Genomic DNA, 16051 nt, shown 5'->3' on the forward strand with positions numbered 1-16051 from the left:
TTGCAGGGCCAAGCAGGCAGCTCCCCTTTGTTTTCCTGGCAAATTGGTCTTTTTAGTTGATGGTCAATTCGTACGATCGTACGATCGTTCAGAGAAACTTGTGGCCTCACGATGAGGATCGGATCTTTCAAAAATCTCAACATCTATGGCCAGCTTTAGACAATATGGAGGATGCAGAATGTCAGTAGCAAGTCAGGTCATCCAGTAGAGACAACCTGATTCAAAGAACAGCACAGAAGGGGCAGAGGAGTAGCTGAAAATCAGCATTGTTTACATTCTCTTCACCCTTAGTTCTGACTCGTGAAACAGTGTTTCAAGATGATTAAAGAAAATTAAAAAATCCTAAAGGACAAATGACTCTTGTTTGATTTGTTTTAATTTGAGTTGTTTTAACATTGGTTTGAGTCAGACCCAGAGAAAAGAAAATGATAAAAAAACACTACTTTCAAATACAATTACATTTACACATACCTACTGAAAATATTACATTAATGAATATTGGAAAGTTGTTTAGAATTACATTTTCTTCCACTATGAAAAACAGTTTTGGGTGAAGGATGCCATTATATAAAAATATAAAATAATAATATAGTCAGTTATCCTACATACAAATCTTTAATGGAAGGTATATTTCTTTGTATGCTATAGAGCTAATGCTTTATACATGAGTGGATGTTTTTAAAAATATAAAATTATGCTTTTTCTCTAGACTTATGGGATTTCATGGTCGAAAACAGTGTTCTGGCTACAGATTTGACCTTTAAAGTCATGACAGTAAATCTACAGCATCAAGTACCTCTGCAGGTCCCCTTGCTGCCGACTAACCAAGCAAGACTATGCTTTAATTCTGACTGTCCTTAAAATGTAACACAAAGCCCTGTTTTGTGCAGATGTGCATGTCAAATACACAACATTATCTACTCAGGTGAAGAATTATTTTTCAGAATTTCTTGATTATTTTTAAAGTTATGACAAACTCTTGGAGACCAAACTTATCAAAGGCCTATCACAACAGCCTTAGAACAGTTTTAGAAACTGAAAAGGATGCACACTAATTTTGAAACTGGCATAACTTTTTTGGGCTTTCAACTTGATTTTAGTCCTTAACTTGGTCTGTTACATTACATATGTTAAGCACACTGCAAAAAAAGAGATACTTTTAACATTTTCTTTTTCCCATGTTTAGTGAAAAGATATGAACTATTTCCAGTTTTTGAGACCTGGGGCCACACAACTTTAATCTACATCCAATTTCCATATGATTCCTATATTTAACAAGGATAGAAAAATTGGTTCTTCACAAACAGCTATACTGTATAGCATATCTGGCATTTATGATGCCGTAACAACCACTTACAGCACTTATTATCCTCCTCTAAGATATAAATTATAAGCTCTGAGAGACAGGGACCTATTTTCTCTTCCCCTTATGACTCAGCAATTCATCTTGAATGTAACTGTTTTTAGAGGATGTAAGGAGGTAACCATTCCTATTGTGAGGAAATGTACCTATGCCCTAGAGGAAATATGTATTGCAATAGGCCCAGAAGTAGTGATTGTATTCCCTAGTCTATAAATGTGGAAGAAGCACAGGTGTCTCTGTTTGGACTTCACTTCACAAAGCCTGAGGCAGGAGACCTCATTAAAGGAGAACTTATCCCCCTTGCTAATCAAAACCTCTACCCTCCATAGTGCCCCTTCCCTACTCCCCCTGCACAGGTGTTAACACCTGTAAATGCTGATAGTAGAATAAATCAGTACTCCTGCTTACCTACTTATAATCATATCTCTCAGTTTCTGTTGAGGTCTGACTTGGGTCAGCAATAGTAAAATTAAACAAGATAATTTTTCCAAAGGGGAACAGAAAAGCACCCCACAGAAACTATCTTTAAATTTTAGGTCACACATCGCCTTCTCCTCCACCCACCACTATAAAGTATACAAACTGGGGATTAGTGAATCTTTTTACGACTTAACCGTGGTATCTAATGTTATAGTTTATTTAATATATGCTCAGAAAAATGAATTCCAGAGGGGTGAGTAACAAGTTAGGGGCATTTGCCCAGGGGGACAGGTAGGCCAGGGGGGAGGAGGGAAGGGAGGGGGCAACAGGGGGGAGGCGTTTTGCGCCCAGGGGGTTTCCTTCTCCTTTAAACAGGTGACCAGTAAATGCTTCCTGATAATTGGTTGCTATAGGTTACTGCACCAGGGCAATCTTGGTGCCTTTAATTAAATAACCCCTTAAGAGTGTTAGACAGTTGGAGCTAACAAGCTGAACAGTTTGTGTTTTACTAAGGAGGTTGTAGTAATGTGTGTTTTCACAGGCAATATTGTGCATACTTCCGGGTCTCCAGTAAGCAGTGCTCAAGTAAAAAAATACCTTGGAACAAGATTAAAGGACTTGTTCAGTAGTACAATCTAATAGTGTTGTACACTAGACAGCGGCTGGAATTTCTTTATTACAGTCACATATGGTTACACTGTATATTGTATCTATGTGTATTCTATTATTGCATTGACATCTGTCTGTTATAGTAATGTATTGTTTTAAATGTACAACACTACTTACACAAATAGTGCTATATAAAAGAAGTTTGGTGGTTATTTTCACTCACTTTTCTGTAGTTTTTACAATGGTGGAACCCCTGGATATAAAACTGCACAGAGATGCATTTTATATAACCAATACCCTTATACCTTCACCTCTGTCACAATACATATAGAGACTGATGTGTATGAATAATGTCACAATGTAGCTGACATCTCTCTCATGGACTGAATGAACATACAGGATTTGTATCTTGTAAAACCTGACAAGGTTGGTGGTGGTAAATTATAAATGTGGAATGTAGTTAATCACTTAACAATATAATAATGATAAACTCATTGCAGTGCTAAGAAGTCACCTCATTAACACAAATTTGTATGAGATTTTTTTTCAAAAACCACCTTAGCATACAGTCTGTACTGCCAGTCAGGCTCGGAATTCCTAATTTCTGGGCTCTGATTGGCTTAAGCATACTGAATTCAACACCTTATGAAACATTTGTCATCACTGTGCATTATGGGATGATATCAGATTTACTCCTGTTTAAATATTGTTGCCCTTGATGGTAAAATATGTATTTATGCTCTGCAGCGTACTCTACAGTTCTAATGTTGATGCCACACTGGTATGATTCAGTCCCAACACTGGCATTAGCCTTCTTCCTTGGTTGCACATGGAACCATTATGTTTGGCCAGGTGCAAGTGCACACAGAAGGTTTAGGCACTGAAATGCAGACTCACACCTGGGCCAATGCAGTGGTTCTGGATGCAGGCAAGGAAGAAGGCTGATGCTAGTGTAAGGAGTATTTTAAGTGAGTATATATTAATAGGCACAGTAGAATTCTGCATGCATAGAAAACTGGTTTTCTGAAGGTTGATAAACATGTTGAGAAATGGGTTGTAAACCATACATTAAACAAAAGTTTGCAATTGAAAGCAGCCACACTGATGGTTATGACCACCGAAACAATGCAACAGTTATATCTGAAGAGGTTTTGCCCACAGCAAGCAACTGTGTGTTATTACAGCAATTCACCAATCAGAGCTGATCTTGATTGGTGCAATAGGGGAGAACATCCCTAATTAAGCCCTTGCCGTTTCTATTTCAGTAGTGGGATTGTGAAACTGTGTTGTGAAAGTGTTTAAGGGGTAGCGCTAAAATGGTGCCAATGAGGGCTAGTAAACTGTAGTGCTGATATTGGAGTGTTAGTGATGAGTTGGGGTTCAGGTATGGGACCTGTTATCCAGAATGTCAGAAACTTGGGGTTTTCTGGGTAACAAATCTTTCCGTAATTTGGATCTTCATACCCTAAGTCTACTAGAAAATCGTGTAAATATAAAAAAAAACAACAGGCTGGTTGTGCTTCCGACAAGGATTAATTATATCTTAGTTGGAATCAAATACAAGGTACTGTTTTATTATAACAGAGAAAAATGAAATAATTGTTTTTAAAATTTGGATTAATTTGATAAAAACTAATTTATGGGAGATGGGCTTTAGCTTTATGGATAATGGGTTTCCAGATAACTGGTCCCATACCTGTACTGGAAGGGTGATATCATTAGTTTGAGAAGAATTTATGGTTCAGAAATTTAGGGCTGCCTTGATGGATCAGCCTTGTGGTAGGACATTGATATCAACAAAAGCAGAGGAGCTGAAGAATGCACATCGCTGTTGCAAACACATACAAATATATAGCATTGATCATATAATAAAATAATATATTGCTTGCAATTTTTTGCAGGGAACCCCTCTGAGGTTGAAGGCCCATAACAGGTGCCCTTGGAAAAAAATACTCTTCACTGTTTGATAGTCATAGACTGTGATTTAGTCTTGTATAATATAATGTACAAGAGCACTGCAGGTTAATGCAACACATGGCTGCTCCTGTATTAACCTCAACAAGCAGTTAGCATTTACTAGTGTGTTATATAAAAGCAGGCAGCTTATAAGTTACTATATACTAGACCTGGAGCAAACTTTGCATCTTTTATTACATTTTCCCATGTCCTAAGGGCATCCTTTCTGAAGGGTTTTATGACACATTCTTAGTGATTTTAGACATTTCCTGCACCTTGTTCAAACACTTGAATGATTTTATATACTAATGATTTATGTATTGCACTGTCACCAAAGATACGTAATGATAACACCTGTCACTATGATAAGAGATTTTGGAGCACCACAAGACATTTATCAACTCTAAATGGAGCTTTAGTGCATCCCGGGGATGCAGACCAGTATCACTGATGCATTAGCTTCTGTCTGGAAAAAAGTACCCTGTCAATACAGTGCCATCTGTTTTCTGTACTCTGTGCAAATATATTTTTTAAGTGAAACTAAATATCAGAAGCTTAGAAACTACAAAGTGTTTGAAGCCAAATATTATAAAAGATCAAATAGACGTCTGACAACATGTAGAGGAGAACCAGTATATCCATTCCTTTTGAAATCATTTAAATCAAAGAAACAAAGTTTGCTAGCAGCATAGGCATAAACATCTGTTTTTGAATTTATAAAGAGAAAACAAACATGTTGGCATTACTAACCTTTCTAGTTCTAGTCACCTGTAAATATTTTAGAAACAACATGTAACTCTCTATCTATCTATCTATCTATCTATCTATCTATCTATCTATCTATCTATCTATCTATCTATCTATCTATCTATCTATCTATCACTTGAAGGAACACTTGTCACTAAGGGGGTTATTTAGTAAATGTTGAGTTCTGTTTTTCCCGAAAAGTGTGAGTTTCTAGGGTAGTTTTCAGTAAAAACTCGAATTTTGGGGTAAAAAAAAACTTGAATTTTTCGAGATGTATAATGCCTCAAAGCTAGAAATAGCTTGAATATGAAAATACTATAGCTAAAACCTGTCAAGGTCATGTCAGTGGCAGAGGTCCCTTTAACCATTTGAAGATGCTTGTAGCCTTTATGATTTCCGTTTTTTTTCCAGGGGTTTTATATAATGGTGGTTTCATTATAGAAGCAAATTTATACTGAACAGTGGTGTGCGCGCAAGTAGCAATATATAAAGAACATGTTTAGCTCTACTATAGTGTCTACAATTTAGAAGTTCATATGCTACAACAGTTCTTCATAAAGGAAAAACAAATTCGCAATTGCTAATTTCTTTGATAGACAGGGGGAAGACTCTGGTTTGATTGGTTGAAGGTTGAAGGCAATTAGTGCATAATAAAGATGTCTGCATTTTTTAAGTGTTTTTTGTTCCCATCGCACAAAGAGTGTGGCCTTATGAAACTGTTATCCAGAAAACTCAGAATTATGGAAAGGCCATAGACTCAATTTATCCAAATAATCCAGATTTTTAAAAATGATTTCCTTTTTTCTCTGTAATAATGAAATATGACTTTGTACGTGATCCCAACTAAGATATAATGAATCCTTATTGGAAGCAAAACCAGCCTTTTGGGGTTATTTCATGTTTACATGATTTTGCAGTAGACTTCTAGTAGACTTAAGGTATAAAGATCCAAATTAGGGAAAGATCCTTTATCCGGGAAACCCCAGGTCTGAATAACATGTCCCATACCTGTATAAGCCTATAGCAGTAACGGCAGGAAAAAATATCAAACAGGTGAATTAGATCTGAATAGAAAGCCTGTGACAATTTAAATAGTGACAGGATATTTGATTACAAGTAAAAAATGTTGCCATCCTGCTGCCTTCCACTACACTGCCTGACCTGCCGTAGATCTTTTTTTTTTATCCTTCATGTGGTGTTTATTGTCAGTTTTTCAAGTGAAGGGATGCTCAGTGCAGGCACATGAATTGTGCTGTTCTTTTTATGTTCTTTTATTCATCTTTCCCTTGGTGACTTCACATATTGCTACCTATGCTTCTGGAAGAGAGAGAGAGATACAGACAAAGGGAAGATGGGCAGTGTTATATCTCAGCTCCTTCTGCAGCTCATTGGTGTGTGATAAATCTGTTTATCCATCGATTATTCATTTCTTATGCTAGGTAAACATCATTGATTTTTAAATGGATTAAAACAAATAAAATCTACATTGTTTTTATTTAGTTTTTAAATCCACAAGCAGGATGCTCCACAAATAAACAAAGTGATGTGTTAAACTCATATCATATTCTCATCACAAACAGAGAAGTGATGCTACACATTCTGCATAATCTTTACCATTCTGTCTCTCCCCAGTTTCCCCCTCTCTCCATCTCCAAAACTTCAATTTAACTTTGTGAAAAGAGAATTATTATCAGTAGGAATGCCATTAAATCCCAAGCACATTGAAAGCAAAGCCAATTTAGGAGCAAACTAACTAGATTTTTAACATTGCCATTTCATAACTTCTGTATATAATTAGCAATGTTTTAACTGGCAGTCATAAGGTATGCTAGGTTGTACAGAATTAAATAGGAGTATATGCTGTTGTACAATAAAAAGTACTAAAATTTGTATTTTACTTGGGTTAATGTTGCACTAGAAAAACAGAGTTACAGCATTAAAAAAAAGGATTGAGCTTGATCAATAATCTGTGAGGGGGAACAGAACTGTCATTCTTTATAGCATTAAGAGATACCTCCATATCACATTGGCATCCATGTATTTATCATTATCATCACTTATTTATATAGCACCATATAGAATCAGAGGGTCCTGCTTGCAAAACTTACTAAAAATCTATTTATAAAGCTGAAGGAATACCACCCATGAGTAAATTACTGTACACACAAATATATCATTTTGTGCAAAATAATGCATTTAGAGTCCTCATAACCTTGCTTTTTAATAGTTAATAATGGGAATAATGAGAAAGGTACAGAGCTGTTGAAAACAAATGAAGACAAATTGTAAAGCTCTGAATGCCGACATAACTGTGATAGTGGCATGCACAACAGTGCCAACACTTAGATTGTGATTTTGTTGTCACGTCCATCACAGGGTCAGATACCAGGAAAACACCCGGTGGGCCCCGGACCTCATGGGCCCCCAGTTGGCCCAGACCCGTTCCCCTATTGGGTGGAACTTAAAGAGAAATATGTACATATATGTAGTCTGTCTGATTTAGGGATGCACTTGCTTGGACTGACCACTTGACCCTTCAGGCATATGAGCATCTAGGGACCCTCCAATTCCACAATAATGAGCTTGTCCACAGGCAAAATATCAGGTCACAATGCTAAGTAACTGTGTTGTGCCTGGAACATTACTAGGCACATGATTCCTGATGCTCCTCATGTCCACAGATGCTTCTTTATGCAGCTCAAAAATGTTGTGAAAGTTAGAGGCATGCATGAAGGGGCCTATGGTCTTACTTGGCCAATTAAATATGAATTGTTGTCAATGTATCCTTTTTTTCGCACTCTGCACCATGGCTCTTTACTTTCAGATTTGAACTTCTTTAGGACTAGGTGACTTTGGGATACTCATTTGTAGCTCAATAAAATGTATACTATATACCTGCTAATTTAGTCTGTTATTTCTTTCACTGAGTAGACATACAATTCATCCTTCAAGTTCATAATGACTAAAATGGAAGTAAAAAATAGATATTTTTTATAGCCTCACTGGTCTTTGAGATAACCGATAACATAACAGAAAGATCTGCTTGCTGAGGAATATGTATTCTGGAAGCAACGCAGATAATAATTACATGAGTCATTGCCTACTTATAGGGACTGAGGTTCTGTAAAGAAAATCACATCATTTGCAATTTTTTTGAAGAATAGATCAGTGTGAACTCTATGTTGTGCTTAGGGGTATGTTGAAATATATGCAGCCAGAAAATCTTTAGTCCCTGGAGGTAAGATAAAGCATCTCCTCAAAATTATCAAAATAATCTTATCAAAATAATCTTCAATGATTTCAGGGTACTATACAGTAAAACCTCAATTTAGCATACCCTGATTTTAATTCTCCCTCATTTTATATATAATGCATAATACATTTCCCTGACTTTACATTTTCCCGGACTTTACAAAATTTTTTCTGATCCCCCGAAAAATGTAAAAATGTAGTTTCAATTTTAAAAAAGCTTTATTGACAATAAAGTCAGCAATTAAAAAAAGAATCATCATCATTGTTTGGAAATACGTGCAACCTACATTAGGCAAATTTCACGAGTTTTCCTCTTTTGTTTTTTCCCCCTGTAATGATAAAATGATAGAAACTCTTTCAGGAGCCTGGATTAAAAAGCAGGAAGAAGAGGGTCCCAGCAGATGAAGGATTTAAGGGTAAATATAAACCTGTGCACCACCCATTATGAAAAGCAGCCCCAGAATCCATCACAACAGAAAAAATGTATGGAAGGGGTTGTATTACACGGTGAGTCTAAGGGTTGTGTGAGATTGGTCCCTGCAATCATAGACAGACTATCATGGTTTCATTTTAATTTATGGATTCAAGTATGTCTGTGTTAAAGAAAACAATGTAAATGTATGTATGACAGTTTAGATAGTGTATAAGCATTTTTTCTACACAGGTCCAACTAGAATGAGCTCATGTCTAAACGGGGGGTATATTATAAAAGGGGGGTATATTATTAAAAGCCACAAAGACATAAGCATTCTGATAGTGACAAATGTTCATTTGCATCAGGATCACTTTGCCTATGAATTTACCGGGGCACAAAAGAGGGCCATCATTTCTTCACTGAATGTGAATAATTATTTGCTCAATGTAAATATGATTTGATGAATGTAATTGTGTTAGATCTAAATCTGATTAGAGATAGAGTACAATTTGGCTTACAATTTGACGTTCAAACACTATCATGGAAGAACAATGACAGTAAAAAGTCTGACAGACCTAGATCAACAAAAGATCAGACAACAAGTACATAAGGGTCACTAGCCTGCATAACAGACTGACCTTGCCAAATTTCAAGGCATGGTTGGATGACTGCAAACATAAGAAAGTGTTCGCTTCAAATGTGCATGAAAACAGGGATGAAGGGTCATGTAGCAGCTTGTAAACTTCTAGTAGGGCAACAAAAGAGGGTTAAGAGGCTTGCTTGAGCTAAGAAGCACAAGAATTGAACTCTTGCAGAATAGAAAAAGGTATCATGGACTGGTGAAACCAAGTCTGACACTTTTAGCTTAGCATGATGAGTCTGTGTATGCAGTCATCTAGGTAAGAGAATGAATTCACAATACTTAACAGGAACAGTTATGGGGAATGTAATAAAAGTTGCAAAAAGAAAAAACAATTTGCACCAATAAGAATAAAAATTCACATCTCACAATGTAATAATCTTCCTTAAACTGTTATTGGATTGAATTGAATTTTAATTATGCACTTTTACGAAGTGTTGGAAGGTGTCGTAATCTTTGGGAGCAAACCTAACAACTTTTTCAGTAAGAAGTTTTATTACATTCACTGCACATTGGCGCAAACTTTTCACATTGCAAATAGTTTTTATTACATTCCCCCATTAGTGTTTTGCTGGCTCCAACATTGGGGACCTGCAAAGAGTGACTGCAGTTCTACAAATACATATTGGCGCAAGATGGTAATATCTGGTGCACAGTACAAAAACAGATTTTTGCGTTTCACAACTTTCATCATAAGTGATGCATAAGTGTATGTTTAACTAAATGTTTTGTGTACCGTATATCAATATAGGAATGGGATCTCTTATTCAGATAAATGATATTCGGAAAACTCTGAATTATGAAAGGCCATTTCCCATAGATCCTGTTTAAAGCAGAAAATTAATTCCTTTTCTCTGTAATGATAAAACAGAACCTTGTACTTGATCCTTACTAAGCTGTACAAATCCATATCAGGCAAACAATCCTATTGGGAATATCTAATGTTTAAATGTTGTTAGGTAGACTTAAATTAAGGTAATCCAAATGACAGAAACACTCCTTTTTAGGAAAATCCCAGCATTCCAGATAACAGATCCCATCCTGTCCTGTTACTATGCATACATCATTTTTGTAAAGTACTGAACAATATGTGCTATGTAAATAATAATTATAATGCTTAGCAGTAAAAAAAAAAACATACAAAATTATCAATTTATTATCTAATTCTCTATACAAAACCAAACAAAGCCATTACAAAATGGAACTAAAATCACCATGGTAAATAGAGGTGGATGATCTAAAAATATTTTAAGGAATATTTTTGTAAAATGACACCTCTTTTGGAAAATGGACTGACATAATTTCAGAAACCTCAACAACAGATATTGTGAAACTTCATTCTCATTCTATGCACTTAATACCATCCAGTCAATACCAGATTATGACCTTGCAAATACTACACCAATCCTAGCTGACCTCACTAAGAAGTTTCATAATGAGATTACTGGCCAGTCCATCGTGTTTGAGATGTTCAGCAGCTGATGTCTCTAATACATTGCATGTGGCTGTGCCCAATAATCGAAACCTTGGGTACTGGCATTCGCTGACCAAACAAAAGTTCCAACCTATTTAGCAAACTTAAGGATGCCCAACAAATAACCAGAGCCAACAAAGCCCTAGGCTTCAATAAAAAACAAATTGAAAAAAAAAGAAGTATTTTTGTTTAATTTTTATTTTAATGCTTAAATATTTTGCAATGTTTTTTTTTTCTGTTGTTTCATTTTCTAGTATATAGATATACAGGTCATAGATAGAGACCCAAAAATCCACATAGTTTAAAGTGCACTACAAATGATAGTCATGCCATGGTAACACAGAGTACACAGTAATTCAGTTTGAAAAACGTGCATATGTCCATCAAGTTAAAACTTTCACTCAACTAAATCCCTATTGAAGTTGAACCAGAAGAAAGGAAATACAGATAAAATTGCTTCCTAAATTGGAAATAGCCCGATTCTTGGACCTTTATAATGTATTAACACCAGCAACATTTTGTTTTCACACTCTCAATTCATCTTGAAGTTTAATCTGTATATTTATCTGTCACTAAATCCACAACTAAATACTAAGGTTATAATAATGGCCCTTATAGTCTTATTTTCTTTATATGATCAGAAAGCTCCTTGTAAATATATAAATGCATTTAAAAGGCTTGCTTTTCTTTTCTGAATCGATGCATTTTACTCAAAAGCCAAACCTGTAATGTTCTACTGTAAAAGTAATTTTATATAGTTATATACTGTATCTATTCCCGTATATATATCTAGATGTGTGTTTTTGAAAATGCATTTTTATATGGAAAAAAATTAATATTTGTTAGTTTTGCTTTAAGGCATTTGAAGCATCTAGCAGAAACTAATATGATGACAGGAAAGATGACATAGGCCAAAGGGCATTTCAGTAAGTACTAAAGACTCTTTCATCACTTCAAAATGTTTTGCTGAGGAAAAAACGATCTTGGCAAGTCTTAAGGGAAAAAAAACTTTCTCATTTCGGGAGAGCAGAAATAAATGATGACTGCAAATGGCATAGTCAAATAATTATGTTTGCAATTAAATTGGAATCGTGGTTAAGAAATACCATATTTTGACAATGGCATTCAACCTTATGGTGTATCTGCTATGTGGATTCAGATTACTCCAGCCTAGCTATAAACACAACCTGCTTCTCAGTTCTAGTCATTTAAAAAACCAACAAAACTTTGATTCCTCTATGCTACAAGGAAATGCATGTAGATCCTCAAACCAAAGAACAGGGTGTAACTGCCCAATATATGTCTGCTTCAATATTAGGGGTAAGATTTTGTAGGGCCCCTGGTCCCCAATCGCCCCCAAGTCCCACCCCATATCTCGAACTGAATAGGAGCAAAATCATGCTGGCACCAGAGCTCCAGTCCTCTCTTCTAAAGCTTGCAGCAGGCTGTCAGCAAGGGGACCTGGCTAATCAAGTAAGTGAAGCATCATCGGGCCCCACTAAGACACAAAACCCAGTGGGCCCAGGACAACTGTCCCCCCTGTTTCCCACAGATGGCGGCCCTGTCTATAGTTATACTAATAATGCATGATAATAATAGCATTATTAGATATTTAGAGATCATATTTGCGATTTGGAAATCATGTGCCGTGCCACACTTTAAAAGAATAGGACACTAGCCAAATTGCAGGTCCATTGTCTGCCAGTACTGGGGCCAACCCAAACTCTGAAATGAATACAATTAATTAACAAAATACAGATAAAACTCCTCATCATTTAATAATAATTATTGAGTCATCATAAATGTAATTGCAAGTTGTGTACACTCCTAAATAATTGCTATATGTGAATGAGAGGGCATACTAAAACATGGTTGTAGGTAATACTGAAATGTAAAACGGCTGCTGATTGAACTTTGTGTAAAGAAAAACAAACTGTTAACTGTTAATTAGAAACGGAGGGTTCATAAAACAAAGCAGCTGCTATCCTGGGGAATCCAATGATTAGCTGCAGGGGGGAACAAGATGGGTAAACATTGGCAGTAATAGGAAGCATGGCTACCACACAAGCAATACATAAATCCTTAAACTAGCCAGATGGCATTTCAAAAAAAAAAATCAGCAAACACTGCTGTGCTCATTCAGTAGTGTAAAATACACTAAGTGACTTCATAAAAAAGCTGGACACAATGCCATGAAGAATGTAACTTCCTTTCTGGTAGCCAAGAGAAAAAAAATTAAGAATCTATTGATGACTTTTCCATACTTTTCTATATTCTTCTATTCATATTTTTGTGTTCTAAAAGTTCATACAACTAGCAAATATCTTCACAGCAATCAGCAAACTTTTAAGAGAATAAAAGAAGTGTTTATTAGGCAAGAGACAGGGTATTAATTGTAAAAAGTAGGCAAACGCCATCATGTTTTATTCTCATTGTAGCCTACCCCATGGGGGAATGTCCAAAGACAATGGTCCTTCTGCTCCAAAATGGATGGCTGTGTTTGGAAGCACTGTATTTATGTGTGGGGGGGAGGGGCATATAGGAATACCTGTCCCTAACTTGTAGGCACTGCAAATCTGGATTTCTCTGCAATGCTGGATTTTCAACTTAGGGTATAAGATACAGAGAGCAAATGAGTATGAGAGTATGAACACTAAAGGCAGTGTCGGACTGGCCCACTGGTATACCATGAAAACTTCCGGTTGGCCCAGGCATCAATGGGCCCTTTTGCTTTTAATGATTTAGCCTATTTCATGGTCATTCACTATTTCTTTATGGGAAAAAATGCTTAATAATGGAAGACAATAGTACGTAGGTATGAAAGACTAGCAGAATAAAGAGGTTGAGTGAGGAAAGGAGGAATAATTGTTTGGAAAGTGGGCCCACAGTCTCAGGTTTCCTGGTGGGCCCACGGTCTAAGGTTTCCTGGTGGGCCTCGGCATCCCAGTCCAACACTGACTAAAGGGGTCAAATTTGAATGATTAATATCAATAATGCTCTTCTTAGGGTCCAGTAATAAAACATATGTGCTAATAAAGGTGAGTGGAATCTGATAACACCATGCAAATCGATCTGTAAATGGATGCTCTAGATAGTGTGGAGAATGGGTGTCCCTACCTAGCATAGCAATGTATTTTGCATCAAGTTTTTACTGTATATGCAGTGACTAGGTTACTGTAATAAACTGATAATGATACAGTCTAAAGAACATCCATATATTGATGATGAGGTTTAGATGATAATAGCCAATTCTGCATACATATATCTTTACATACAATATACTGGCTATTTTTAAAAGATTAGAAAAGTAACTGGAATATAAGCTCTGCAATAAAATTAAAAATGAAAAGTATCTTGACTAAGCCAGGCAATGTAGCCAAGGGGCTGCTCCTTAGGGTGTTATAATTTAAAACATTTTATAAACATGGATGACACCACAATTCCAACTGCAGAATGCCAAAGGTTAGTCAGCTCCTATGTAAGTCATTATATATTCTCCAACAAATGGGATTTATATTTGTAATATCTATAGCAAGGCTTTTAATTATGAGAACTCTGAAACTGAACAATTTGCTCATACAGAGAAACTGTGGCAAAAAGGACTGCTCTGCGTGATATAAGGATAAAAGCATGAACTTAGGGTCAGTCCAACTCAAATGAGACATACCATGGGCCTATAAAAATTTCATTATTTTTCTTGTTGCTATGATCTTAATTAGACGTCTAACTAAAATAAATGCTTAAATTTGTTTCTAACCCAGAGGTTTTCATAAAACATTGTTAAATCAGCATTTTCTTGGAATAAACTTTTAATTATTAGGTGATATTCTGCCTAATTTGCAAGTGTTATTTATTTTCTCAAAATGTGGGATTGTTTTTTTAATTGCTTCCCTATTTTGTTCTCTAATCCTGCAGGTCTCCAATCCAGTTGAGACTGGAAAATGAACTGATGAGGGTCTGAATATACTGACAACAAATAAAAATATAGCCCAATGATCATATGTGTGACTCCAATAACCAGATAGTTTAGATTTCAGACTGGAGGCAAGAAGAAAGAAAAACAAATTATTCAAATTAAAATAAAGATCAATTGCATATTGCCATATGAAGCTGACCTGTCCCACTGATTATTTCAATTCTGAAAGTATTTAGCATGCTGCCTTTGCAGAGCAGAAGCTCATGTGAGATAAATAAACTTTATTTAAATGTATTCCCACAAAATAAAAAACTCTATAGACTACTATGCACAAAAGAAAATTGAACCCTTTGATGTGATTTACAGCAAAATCATAACTCAAAAATGAGTATATGCTGAACATTTGAGCAGTGAATGTCAGAAGCCGCCTGTGTAATATACCAAAAGTATACCATGGAATAACATATCCTAGAACTCCTTTTAATAGAAAAAGATGTGATAATAATGTCCTTAAATACTGTGACATCAGGGGGCATCCGAGCCAAATGTTCACATAAAGGTATATGGGTATTTAGTTACAGCTATGGCAATGGCATAAAAAGGTACATCAAAGGAAAACTAAAATGGTTGCACCATAGCAGTGACTTATCCAAAGTGTTAGCAGAGAGCTGATCTGAACTGTATGTGCAGCTTCTCTGTAAGTGAGGACAGACACACCAACTTCTGTGTGAACAGTAACTTAGTTGCTTTATAGAACTCAGCATAAACACTTACAACATAACATATCAGAATAAAGCTCTAAAAATGTTAGATTTTTTTAAATGCCTTATTTATCAAAATCCACATTTTTCTGACTATTTTAATTTAAAAAGGCCCCGACCAAACTAGAATCCATGATTGGAGCTTATTTATTATTAAAAAAGCGCGCTTTAATTGGATCAGGGACAAACACCAAAAAATCAAGCAAAAATCCGAATCGTATGATTTTTTCTGAGTTTTTTCCTGAATTGCTCGTTTTTTTTGGGCCTTCCAAAAAGCCCTAATTTTCAGCTTTTTGCCTGAATAGTCATTAATAGTTTTCGGGGTAATTCCAGCCCAGACCACAGAAACTTCCAAATAGGATAGGGACCTCTCCCATTGACTTATACAGTACACAACCTTGGTTCTGTAGGTCTGAGATGCCAGTTTTTCTGATTTGGACCTTTTCCATCCTTGGGGTATAATAAATCTCGAAAGAATTTAGTTTTTTTACTCTGCTA

The 16051-nt window shown here is 35.9% G+C and overlaps 1 protein-coding gene and 1 long non-coding RNA gene across 2 annotated transcripts in view; one reads left to right on the plus strand and one right to left on the minus strand.

Annotated features, from left to right (window-relative positions):
- LOC108708480 (heparan-sulfate 6-O-sulfotransferase 3) overlaps nucleotides 1-16051 on the minus strand; it is a 282117-nt gene that overhangs the window by 59793 nt on the left and 206273 nt on the right. The window lies entirely within an intron of this gene.
- The window catches only part of LOC108708481, a 56867-nt gene that overhangs the window by 9298 nt on the left and 31518 nt on the right, over nucleotides 1-16051 (plus strand). Inside the window, exon 2 of the long non-coding RNA XR_001934470.2 lies at nucleotides 8697-8763. This is a non-coding gene — a long non-coding RNA (uncharacterized LOC108708481). The remainder of the gene's footprint in view (nucleotides 1-8696; nucleotides 8764-16051) is intronic.

This window comes from Xenopus laevis, chromosome 2L (assembly GCF_017654675.1).
Source record: "Xenopus laevis strain J_2021 chromosome 2L, Xenopus_laevis_v10.1, whole genome shotgun sequence".
Classification (NCBI taxonomy): domain Eukaryota; kingdom Metazoa; phylum Chordata; class Amphibia; order Anura; family Pipidae; genus Xenopus; species Xenopus laevis.